The following is a 12,330-nucleotide window of genomic DNA, read 5'->3' on the forward strand; positions in this document are numbered from 1 at the left end:
GTTTGAAGTGGTCTGGTTCAGTCATAGAAACATTATCTGAGATCACAAAGGAGCTATTGTATAGTTTCATAATCACTTAATCTCGACAAGTTGAAACATGCCGAGCTTTCTGTGTTTGATATCCTTCAATTACAGCACAAGTCTTTGATGGGATCATTGTGAACTTATATTAACCATTCGTCTTTCAAACTGTGAGATAGCATGGTTGCATGGATTGGTGAATTGGTGGCAAGGTGCCCCAATTTTAAACACGTATTTTTTACCTATTTATTTTCCATTTTTTTTTGCCATTTGCTTGAATTCTGGATACCAGGGGTTTTACCGTATATGTGGTGAAACAACCACTACACCAGCTGCACTCCTACCAGCCTGGTGAAGGAAGAAAACCGCTGTACCTGCAGGTAGGCAACCTGGGAGGCTGGCCCCATCATGCCAGCTGTCAATCACTGGCCCGTATAAAGACTTGAGCCGGCCCCTTTGTTGACCGTCAGACACGTGGAGCCAGCAAAGATTCCAAGACTGGTGTGTACAAGTTTAAGCTAATTAAAGCCTGTGGTAGAGTCTGTGGACTTTGGATCAGAATTATTCGCACAGCAGCACTCACAATATATAAATATTTTGGGATGATTTACTCAGTTTCAGAATATGGTTCATCAATCTCAGCCTGTAGGCTGTTTGAAGCTATATCTAATTTTGATGATCCTGTACCTCCTTCTTGATGGCAGTGAGCCAAAGATAGTGTGTGCTGGATGGAAAGGGTCTGCTATAATTCTGTGTGCCCTATTTAAGTAACATTCCTGATAAATGTCATCGATAGAGGTAAGGAAGACCCCAGTGATCCTTTAGGCCGTTTTGATTATCTTCTGAGTTGATTTCGGATTCGATGCTTTGCAGCTGCCACACAATGCAGTGACAGGACACTCAGTTGTAAAAAGCTGTCAAGATTGGGGCCTTAGAGGGGACTTGTGATTGCCCGGCAAGGGATAAGGGGTAACTCAGAGAGGATGGGTGGGGGGAACATTTGGGGCTAAGGGAATATTGGATGTGGGAGTTGTAGAAGTATTTAATGTTTTAAATGTGTTGTCATACATTGAGTTTAAAAAGGGAAAACTGAGAGATGAAAATGGGGAAAAGGGGGGTGGTGGTGGTGAGGAAGCGGAAATGAGGTGTAAACAGGGTATGAGATGGCCACGTTGAATTATATGACTATAAATATTAATGGAATACATAACCAAATTAAACGGAAGAGGCTATTAAATTTACTGAAAAAAGAAAAAAATAAACATAGCATTTGTGCAGGAAACACATCTAACTGAAGTGGAACATAATAAATTAAAGAGAGACTGGGTAGGACATGTAGCGGCAGCATCATATAATTCAAATGCTAGAGGTTTAGCTATATTAATTAATAAAAATGTACCAATCAAAATAGAGGAGGAAATAATAGATCCAGCAGGGAGGTATGTAATGATAAAGTGTCAGATATATTCAGAATTTTGGAATTTGCTCAATATATATGCACCTAATGAAGAGGATCAAAAGTTTATGTGAGATATTTTTTTGAAGATTGTAGATACGCAAGGGAATATATTGATAAGAGGGGATCTTAACCTTAATTTGTATCCAATGTTGGATAAAACTGGACAAAAGACAAGTAAAAAGAATAAAGTAACCAATTTTATGGTTAAATCAATGCAGGAAATGAAACTTATGGATATATGGAGGAGGTAACACCCAAGAGAGAAGGAATTTTCATATTATTCAAGTAGGCAAAAAACTTACTCAAGGATTGATATGTTTTTGTTGTCAGCCCATATTCAAGGGAGAGTTAGGAAAACAAAATATAAAGCTAGTTTGCTATCTGATCACTCACCCCTGTTATTAGCAATAGAACTGGAGGACATCCCACCAAGAACATATAGATGGAGGTTAAACTCCATGTCACTTAAAAGACAGGAATTTAGAGAGTTTATTGAACACCAAATTAAAATGTACTTCGAAATAAATACGGAATCAGTGAAAGACAAATTTATATTATGGGATGCAATGAAAGATAGTAAGTTATGTAACTAAGATGAAAAAGGACTACAATCGGGAAATAGAACAGTTGGAAAGGGGATATTAAGTACAGAAAAGGAACTAGCAACAAGGGATGATATAACAAAAAGAAGAGAATTGGTGGACAAAAAAAATAAAATACAAAACATTACAAACATATAAGGTGGAGAAGAACATAATGAAAATAAAGCAAAAGTATTATGAACTAGGAGAAAAAACACACAAAATATTAGCCTGGCAACTTAAAACAGAACAAGCTAAAAGAACTGTATTGGCATCAAGGAAAAAGGACAAACAAATTACATATAATCCAATGGAGATTAATGAGAACGTTAAGGAATTTTATGAACAATTATACCAAACTGAGAATGAGGGGGAAACTTGCCAGATTCATGTAAGACATCAATAATTACAGTAATACCAAAGACAGGGAAGGATCCACTAACACCAGCATCGTATAGACCAATATCCCTACTTAATTCAGATTATAAGATAATAGCAGAATTATTAGCAAACAGGTTGGCCGACTGTGTACCAAAAATAGTAAAACAAGATCAAAGTGGATTTATTAAGAAAAGACGAACAGTGGATAATTTCTGTAAATTTATTAATCTAATTCATGCAGTTCAAGGAAATAAGATGCCAACAGTGGCTGTTGCTTTAAATGCAGAAAAAGCCTTTGACAATGTAGAATGGAATTATTTATTCAAAGTATTACAGAGGTTCAACCTACCAGAAAAATATATTAATTGGATTAAAGCATTATATAATGGACCATTGGCGAAGGTAACAGTAAATGGATATGTATCAAACCAATTAAATTAAGTAGGTCACCTAGGCAGGTATCTCCATTATCTCCCTCACTGTTCGCTTTAGCAATAGAACCATTGGCAGAACTGATAAGAACAGAAAATAAAATAAAAGGGATAAAAATAAAGGAGAAGGAGTATAAAATCAGTTTATTTGCAGATGACATCATAGTATACTTAACAGAACTAGAAATATCAATAAAAGAACTACATAAGAAATTAAAGGAATATGGAGGAAATATCGTGGTACAAGATCAGAGCAAATAAAAGTGAAATGATACCAATGAGTAATGCGGATTATACAGAATTTAAAAAAGAATCACCATTTAAATGGCAAACACAAGCAATCCGATACCTAGGTACAGTTAGATAATAATTTAAGCCACTTGTACAAATTAAATTATCAGCCATTAATAAAGAAATTGCAGGAAGACTTAGAACATTGGAAAGAATTACCGCTAACATTATAGGGAGGGTAAATTGCATTAAAATGAATGTCTTCCCAAGGATACAATCGTTATCAATTCCCTTAACAGCGAAATTCTTTAATGAACTACAGAGAATAATAAGGAAATTTTTATGGAAGGGGGGAAACCGAGGATAGCGTTAGATAAATTTACAGAGAGGTACAACCAAGGTGGTTTGCAGTTACCAAACTTTAAAAATTATTATAGAGCAGCACAATTAAGGTATTTATCAGATTTTTATTAGACAAAGGAAAAACCAGATTGGATAAGATAGAACTAGATAAAATAGGAGAGAAGATACTGGAACATATACTTTATAAGTGGTATGAAAAGCTGGTACAATATAAAAGCTCATCAGTACTGCATCATTTACTCAATATATGGAAGAAGATTCAATTAGAAAGGAAAAAAAATAAATTACCAACTACCAAAATTATTATTGACGCAAAATCAGCTAATCCCTTTTACAATAGATAACCTTTCCTTTAGAGAATGGGAGAGAAAAGGAATTAAAAGAACAGAAAATTGTTTTTTGGGAAATAATTTATTAACATTTGAACAAATGAAATACAAATATGGAATAACTCATGGTACAATGTTTGCATACCATCAGCTGAAAGCCTACTTAAAGGATAAATTGGGAAACAGACTGAGATTACCAGATGGAATCAGCTTTGAATATGTGATTACAGACACAATAATAATTAAAATATTTATAACAAACATGTACATCAAGCTGCAAAAGAAGGAAAATAATGAAATAAGCTATAAACTCAAACAAAAATGGGAAAAAGATTTAAACATAAAGATAAAAAATGAAACATGGGAAAAGTTATGTTCTGGAACTATGAAGAATATAATAAACACAAGGTTACGCATGATACAGTATAATTGGTTACACAGGCTATATATCACGCCCCAAAAGTTAAAAAAAATGGGATCCAACATTATCAGATAGATGTTTTCGCTGTAAGAAGGAAACGGGAACAACAGTACATGCAATTTGGGTATATGAGAAAGTGAAAAACTTTTGGGAAGATCTAAATCAGGTATTAAATAAAATCACAAAAAATCCAGAGATCTTTCTTCTAAGTAACATAAGAAGTAAGGAATTAGGCCTCAAATTGGATAAAGTGCAAAAAAGATTCATTATGATAGCCTTAGCAGTAGCAAAAAAATGTATAATGTCAACCTGGAAACCAGAAGAGAGCCTGAGAGTACAGCAATGGTACATGGACATGAATAAATGTATTCCATTGGAAAAAATAACATATAATTTAAAAAATAAAGTCACATCATTTGAACAAATTTGGGAACTGTACATGGAACATAACAGAGAGGGCTTACCTCGGACCTTCACCCCTAAAATGATAAAATGATAAGGTCAAAATGACTTGATCCAGTGTGTAAAAGTAGATGACACATTTTTCTTGTTTATTCTCATTGTGTGATGACATTGCTTAATGGTTTTATTGTATTGTATATGTTGAATGTTTATTGGTTTTGGAGGGGGTTGGGCAGGGGGGAGGGATGGGAGGGGGGAAAAAGGGAGAAAATTACACTGTGTATATTCAAGAGAGAAATGTTTGTATGTATTTTGGTTGATATGGTTCACAGTGTGAAAAATAAAAAATTATAAATAAAAAGATTGGGGCTTTTAGTCTTGCCATCCTCAACCTCATTAGGAAGTGTAGAGGCTGCTGTGCCTTCCTGTCTAATGAGGAGGTGTGCATCCAGGATGGGTCATCCTTTGGATACACACCAAGGAACTGTGTGCTCTCCACTCTCTCCATGACAGAGCCATTGATGTGTAATAGAGAATGGTCAACCTTCATCCATCACACTCATCTCCACATTAAGACTCAGCTTGTTGATCTTGCACCATTTATTCCTCATCCCGTTTTGGTCCTCCATTATGGATCCCAAGAAAGGTAACAAGCTAAGTTTCTTCACATGTTGGAACTGCGGCCCCCATTTCCCCTCATCCAACAAAGGACGGCAAATATCACTCATTAAAAAATAAAAACTCAGTTACATCTGCACATAATTATCCACTATCCTTTAATCTAACGTTGACCAAGCCACTCGCACCATGTAGCACCACCTCATGGTACTGTATACAAAGCTTTAAGCCAGAGGTCAATGAATATTGCCAGGGTGGAGGTCGACAACACTACAGGCTTACAGATAAGGCAAAATTGAGAACCTTCATGTATAAAATTAAAACCTAATTCCACACCTGACCTGGTCATCTCTTTAATTAAAAGAATCTGAAACCTTATTTATATGCAACAAAGGCCACCATGTTACAGCATGTCTTAACACACAGAGTGGGTCCCAATGGTCAGGCTCCTGCCAAAACATCTTAGAATGATGTGAGAACCCGCAGAGCACAAATTATCAAAAGCAAGAACATCTACATGAATAATACACTTATCTGGCATCTACCCATCCCCATTGGTATCAAAAACCAGGGGTTTTACTCTATATTTGTGAAATTATATCTTTAGGCACATGTATGATTATTATGTCCTGTATTGTGTACGTGCGGGAACCACAGTCTGGAGAAACACTATTATGTCGGGTTGTATATGTACAGTCAGGTGATAAACTTGAATAGTATGGAAGGAAAGTAGTCATCTCGTGCCAGGTGTCCCAGTACTACAAGTGGCGCCTCACTGGCTTAGATGGAGCCAGGCTGGGTCAGGTTGCAGGTCTGGACAGAGGGGGAAGGGCGTCGATCCTCAAGGAAGCAGGTTGCAGACGCGAGTGCCGTCAGACGTGCACCCACTTGTTAGTCTGCTGTAGTGACACCTGCTTTCTGCAGTGGTCCAAGATCAGCACTCTTTGATCAAACATCTCAGGCAGGCAGGTGATAAAATCTGAAATCTGAGGACCAAATATTGCTGCGAGGACGATTGTATAGGGGTACTCAACAAGAATTTCCCCAGGATACTGAAAGGATGATTCCATTGGCTGGGCTGATCTGGGACCTCCAATTCCCCACAGACCAGCCAAAGTATCAAGAGTCATGGCGGTTGTTCCACTGTGTACAACAATCTTGAGAGGTGATGTTAGGCAAAGCAAAGAGGGACTTCAATGGTACGAAGAGAAGCCAGTGTGCTAGAGGACAGGGCAATACAGTAAAGTCAAGTTTATTGTCATCTGATTGCACAAGTACAACCTGAAGAAACAGCGTTCTCAGGTCCTCGATACATAATACACACACACACACACACACACACACACACACACAGGCAAACAATACATAAGCAGGATAAGTTTTCATCTATACAAATAAATAAATTTTGTTTCATATTGAGTATTGAATATGAGAGTCTTGGATGGTTAATGTGAGCAGTTCATCAGTTGTTCTGCATTCTCACTGTCTGCGGGAAGAAGCTGCTCCTCAGCCTGGTGGTGCTGGCTCTGACCTCCTGTATCTCTTCCCTGATGGGAGCAACTGAAAGATGCTGTGTGCAGGGGAAGGGGTCCTCAATGACTTTGCGTGCCCTCTTCAGACAACAGGAGGTCTGTAGCAGCAAGCTAAACATGACCAATTCTCTGATTATCTCTTTTACTTGATCACTCCTGGAGTTCACATCTGACAGGCTCTGCTGAAGCAGCCATTCTTAAAGTAGAACACCATTGGAGGAGGTCCTTCAGCCCACCATGGAGACCATCATGCCTTTCTGTACTAACCCCACTTGGATTAATTCCACTGCCCTCTCTGCTGTACTCATTCAAGTGACTGCCCAGATGCTTGTTAAACATGGTCCTGCCTGCACCACCACTTTTCGCAACTCCTTCCTGAGACCAAATACTTTTATCTTGAAATATTTACCCGTCAGATCCTCCTCAAACACCTGTGTGACCAATTAATCTCCAAACCCCATATGATTTTGAAACATGAGAGGGAACTGGAATATCCAGGGAAAACCCATGTGGACAAAGGGAGATTGTACAAACTCCTTATAGACAGCGCTGGATTCGAACCTGGGCTACTGGTGCTGTAATATCATCGTATCAACTGCTACACTAACTGTGTTGCCCTTTATTTAGAATCAGAAATCAACTGTCATAAACATGTCTCAAAATTAGTTGTTTTGAGGCAACATCACAATGAACCACCTTACAAAATAAATAAAATGGTGCAATAAAAAGAAAAATTCAAAGTAAGGCAGTGTCTGTGCTTTCATTGATCACTCAGGGATCTGATGGCAGCGGGGAAGAAGCTGTCCCTGTGCTGCTGGGTGGTCGTCTTCAGGCTCCTGTACCTTTTTCCCGATGGTAGCAGAATGAAGAGGGTGTGGTCTGGGTGGTGGGGGTCCTTGAGGATAGAGGCTGTTTTTTTTTAAGGCATCACTTCTGGTGCCCCCATGATGTTGCAGGCTGAGTTAACAACCCTCTGGAGTTTGTTTTCCTGTCCTGAGTGTTGGCACCAGACAGTGACGGAATCAGCCAGAATGCTCTCCACAGAACACCTGTAGACTTTGGTGACATATCGAATCTCCTTACAAAGTACACTGGCGAGCCTTCTTTGTGATTGCGTTGACGTGGAGGTTCCAGGACAGATCCTCGGAGATGTTGGCAACCAGGAATTTAAAATTCTTGAACCTCTACAGTTGATCCCTCGATGAGGACTAGTTCATGTTCTTCTGGTTTCCTCCTGAAGTCCACAATCATCTCCTTGGTTTTGCAAATGTTGAGAGCAAGATTGTTGTGTGACACCTCTCAACTAGCTGATCTATCTCCCCCTGTACGCTTCCTCATTGTGGTTCTACATTCTCTAAAACACCCTCCAGATTTCACTGCTCACATACATACTGTACAAGCAGCAGTTTTAAACTGCCAAGTAACCTGTCAGCATGTCTTTGGGATATGGCTGGAAACCAGGGAGGGGGTGGGGTGGGTGAAATCCATGCAGCCACAGGGAAATGTGTGTATGGAGGTCAGGATTGAACTCAGGTCACTGGAATTGTGAGGTAACTGTACCACGAGACTGCCCCACATCCTACAGTGACACATTTAACATAACATGGAAAGAGGGGTTAAATATTCAAAGCTTTGCAACAACAGGCTAGTGCTGGGCAGAAGCCAGAAACAGCTGCCTTCCCACAGTGACACCCCCTCCCCTCCCAGCAGGCCTTTAATCTCAATACTCTAATACTTTAATATTTGGGCTATTGGCTGCCTTCACCAAAATAACATTTCTCATGAGTGTTTAAATTTAAATATCCTGTTTGTGTTAAGATTTAAACAGACAAGTTGAACTGACCCCAGCTGTGTCCTCTGTTGGTCTAAGGTTTCTGTAATGAACACGCTGCCATTGTTACAGATTTTCTGCACTGACATTGGCAAGAAGTAAGGCTGTGTCTTAAAGCCCACTCCACCTGTTGTCTTTTTTCTTCTCACTTCAAGAATGATACTCTGGTTTCCAAAACTGTCAAGGAAAGGAGGGAATATGTTCGGTAAGATGGGATAATCTTTGGGCAAAAGGCCATCTCGATTCTCAGGATCTGCCCTTCACGACTGACGCCATGTTTTATCTCTAACTCACTTAAAGAACTGCAGATCCGTACAAGGAAGTTCCGTGATGCACACATCGAGTTTGTCACAGATCCAGCATGTCGTCCACAACTCACTTCACTCATGAAGCTCTTGACAATCCAGCAGAATCCCTTCCAGTACAGATCCTCGAGAAACAGGGGTAGAATCAGCAATGTCTGTGTTACTTTTGGAAGATGTACTTTTGTGTCTGGGACCATAGCCAGAGGACTGATAGTGTAAGATTATGAGGGGCTTAAATAGGATGGGCATTTTCCCAGAAGGAAAACACGAAAATCTGTAGACTCCTTGGTTGAAGTGAAAACACAAAATGCTGGAGAAACTCAGCAGGTCAAACAGTGTCCTTTATACAGCAAAGATAAAAATACTTAATCGACGTTTCATCAAGGTATCCCAGGGTGACAATAGCAAATACCAGAGGATGTCTGTTGAATGTGAGTGGAAGAAAGTTTAAGGGAGATGTCAGAGATCATTTTTTTAAACTCAGAGAGTGGTGGGTGCACTACCAACTCACAAGGCATTTCAGGCACCCACACGTCTCTGTGTAACAACAAGATGGAACAATTACAAGGGCAGTACAGAAAGAGATCATTAAAATCTTTTGGAGAACCAGCCTGCAGGCTATGATGACCAATAGGCTTTGCCTGCTGGGATGCTGAGTGAATTTTTGCCACACAACCAGGCCAAATCACTCGTGACCTAGAGGAAGATCAAGCAAGGCCTCAAAGAACTCCAGGAAGAACACTGGGCAGAAACACCTGAAGAAACTGCTGCAGGACTGGTGTATGGTGGTGGAAAAACACCTGAGAACTAAGACGGAGGTGCAAGCAAATCTGAAGCAGAGTTCCCTTCCCCTGAGGAGCGAGAGGATATCTGCTCACTGGGAGGAATCTTTGCCACGTGCATTAGGCTCATCAGTGTCCTGCACTGCAGATTGACAGGTTTTACCATGGTTTGAGGGCAGGTTTAATTTAATTTAGAGATACAGCATGGTAACAGGCCCTTCCAGGCCATGAGCCAAATGCACTCAAGTGACCAATTAACCTACCAGCCCTGAACGTCTTTGGAATGTGGGAGGATCCAGCACATTAATGGCAGAGTGAAAAAAGCACAACAGCTCCTCTACTTCCTCAGAAGTTTGTGGAGGATTGGCATGACATCAGAAACCCTGGCACATTTCTACAGATATGAGGTTGAAAGTGTGCTGACTGGCTACATCATGGTTTGGTATGGGGACTCCAATACCCCTGAGCGTAAAGCCCTGCTAAAGGTAGTAGACTCAGCCCAGGACATCACTGGCAAAACCCTTCTCACTATCGAGAACATCTACAGGGAATGCTGGCGTTAGAGAGCAGCAGCAGGCATCAAGGATCCACACCACCCAGCACATGCTCTGTTCTTGCTGTTACCCTCAGGAAAGAGGTGTAGGTGCCACAAGACTCACACCACCAGGTTCAGGAACCCCTCCATCATCAAACTCTTCAACCACAAACTCGATCATGGACTCATTTAAGGACTTCATTTATTTTTTTTCTCTCTCTCTATATTGAAGATTCAGTTTGTTTATATTTCTTTATTTGTTTACATGTGCACATTGGGTACAGTTTTTTTTGGACTACCAATAAATGGCAATTCTGCCTCCTCGCTCACAAGAAAAAGAATCTCAGGGTTGTATGTGATGTCATATATGTACCCTGACAATAAATCTGAACTTTGAAACCAGAGCACCCAGAGGAAACCTATGCAATCATGGAGGAGAACGTACAAACTCCTTACAGACAGCGCCAGATTCGAACACAGGTTACTGGCGCTGTATTAGCATAGCTCTCACCACACCATCCCAACTGATGCCATCTGAGAGCCAAAGTTAGCCAAGATGTAAACAGGTGGGAAACATTCCTTCTTTAGCTGGCCACTAACCCCTCTGGCCAAAGCTACCTTTCCACAGGCCATTTCAGATGACCTGACAGTTTTAATGTCTGGAAAAGGACAACAGAGGATGGACAAGGATTTGCTCTGTTGGTTGACTGCAGTTAGGCCTGATGGAGCTCCTGATTACTTCCATGAAACCTTTCCTGCTGTACATTCCAAATTCATGCTTATTTATCATTGGATAAGGGTTTCATCCTACTGCATGGCCAACACATCGCTGAGGTAACAACTTTGTTCATATCCTGTTCAAAGTGAACACCACTAGGGTTCAATTCCTGTAGGAATTTAGACTGTGAAAGAAATAATAAGAGAAGCACTCAGCAGCACAAGGGCAGCATCTTCCCCTGCGCCATCAGATTTCTGAATAGTCAATGAACCACAGACTCTACCTCACTTTCTCGCACTACTTATTTAATTTTTAAATGTAAGTTAGAGCAGTATTGGCACTGTAGTGCTGCCGCAAATTCACAATGTGTTCATGACGATAAATTCTGATTCTGACCTAAAGTCCTAAAATCCGGACTGCTCAAGGATTGGATCGGTCCGGATCTTCACATTTTATGGATTCTTAGGCAGTACATCTGTGGCGCTTATGCAATCCACGTACACACACACGAGCAAGCAATGCACACAATACACACAAAGCATGCATGCACACAAAAGCTGAGTGCGGTCGAGAAGCCTGGATTCCCAGGTGGTCTAGCATCTGTATTTTTGATGTTCAATTCACTTACGGCTGCAGTACCGCTAAATGGCAGCAAGTGGCGCCACTGACCACTTAGCAAGGCTGCAGATTTCCCTTATTGCTGGGAAATAAAGTTCCAAATGCTAGAAATTTGAATTAAAATCAGAATACACTGGAAACTTTTGCCTTAAAGTCCATATATGACCTGCTCCTGAGCCTTTTTACTAGGTAAAACATGAGAAGGCCATTCAGCCCCTTGAATGTGCCTTTCCCTTCAGTGTAATCCTAACTGATCTTCTATCTCAGCCTTAAATTCCCTCTCTCCCTCCATAACCCCCTGTTGTCTTTTATGTCTAGAATTTATCAGATGCAGAGATGGAAGAAATGAAATACATCGAATTATGAGGGGTGTAGTAAACAACAGGAAGATTACCCTTTATCAGAAGTGAATAAAACCAGGGGATATTGACTGAGGATATTGATTTGGGGAGGATCTGGGGGCACTTTTTTCACCCAGAGGCTGGCGGCACCTGGGTTACTCTGCCTGATAGGGTGCCAGAAGCTGAGTCACTGACTACATTTAAGAGGGGTCTGGGTGAGCACTTAAATCACGTCTGCTAGAAAGCTGTGGCCAAGCATTGGAAGGTCATTTGTGTCATTTAGTTGATGTGATCTCTGCCTCACCACAGGGACCCCCCTCCAGTGGTATCAATCCAAAATATGCCACTTAATCTCCTTCATGGGTGGCATTTGATTCTTTACAATGAACTGCTTAAAAAAGCAAGAATTATGCATTAAACCTCCCAGATTA

General features: G+C 40.4%; 1 protein-coding gene across 2 annotated transcripts in view; it reads left to right on the forward strand.

Annotated features, from left to right (window-relative positions):
• Positions 1–12,330, forward strand: part of LOC138754473 (transmembrane protein 88-like) — an 88,332-nt gene that overhangs the window by 21,004 nt on the left and 54,998 nt on the right. The window contains exon 1 of one of the 2 annotated variants that reach the window (XR_011351783.1): positions 130–401. The exons of the other annotated variant lie outside the window; for it this stretch is intronic. The gene's annotated coding sequence lies outside the window, so the exon portion shown is untranslated. Of the gene's footprint in view, positions 1–129; positions 402–12,330 lie in introns of those variants that run through there. 2 annotated transcript variants of the gene reach the window in all.

The sequence above is a fragment of the Narcine bancroftii genome, chromosome 2, assembly GCF_036971445.1.
Source record: "Narcine bancroftii isolate sNarBan1 chromosome 2, sNarBan1.hap1, whole genome shotgun sequence".
Lineage (NCBI taxonomy): Eukaryota > Metazoa > Chordata > Chondrichthyes > Torpediniformes > Narcinidae > Narcine > Narcine bancroftii.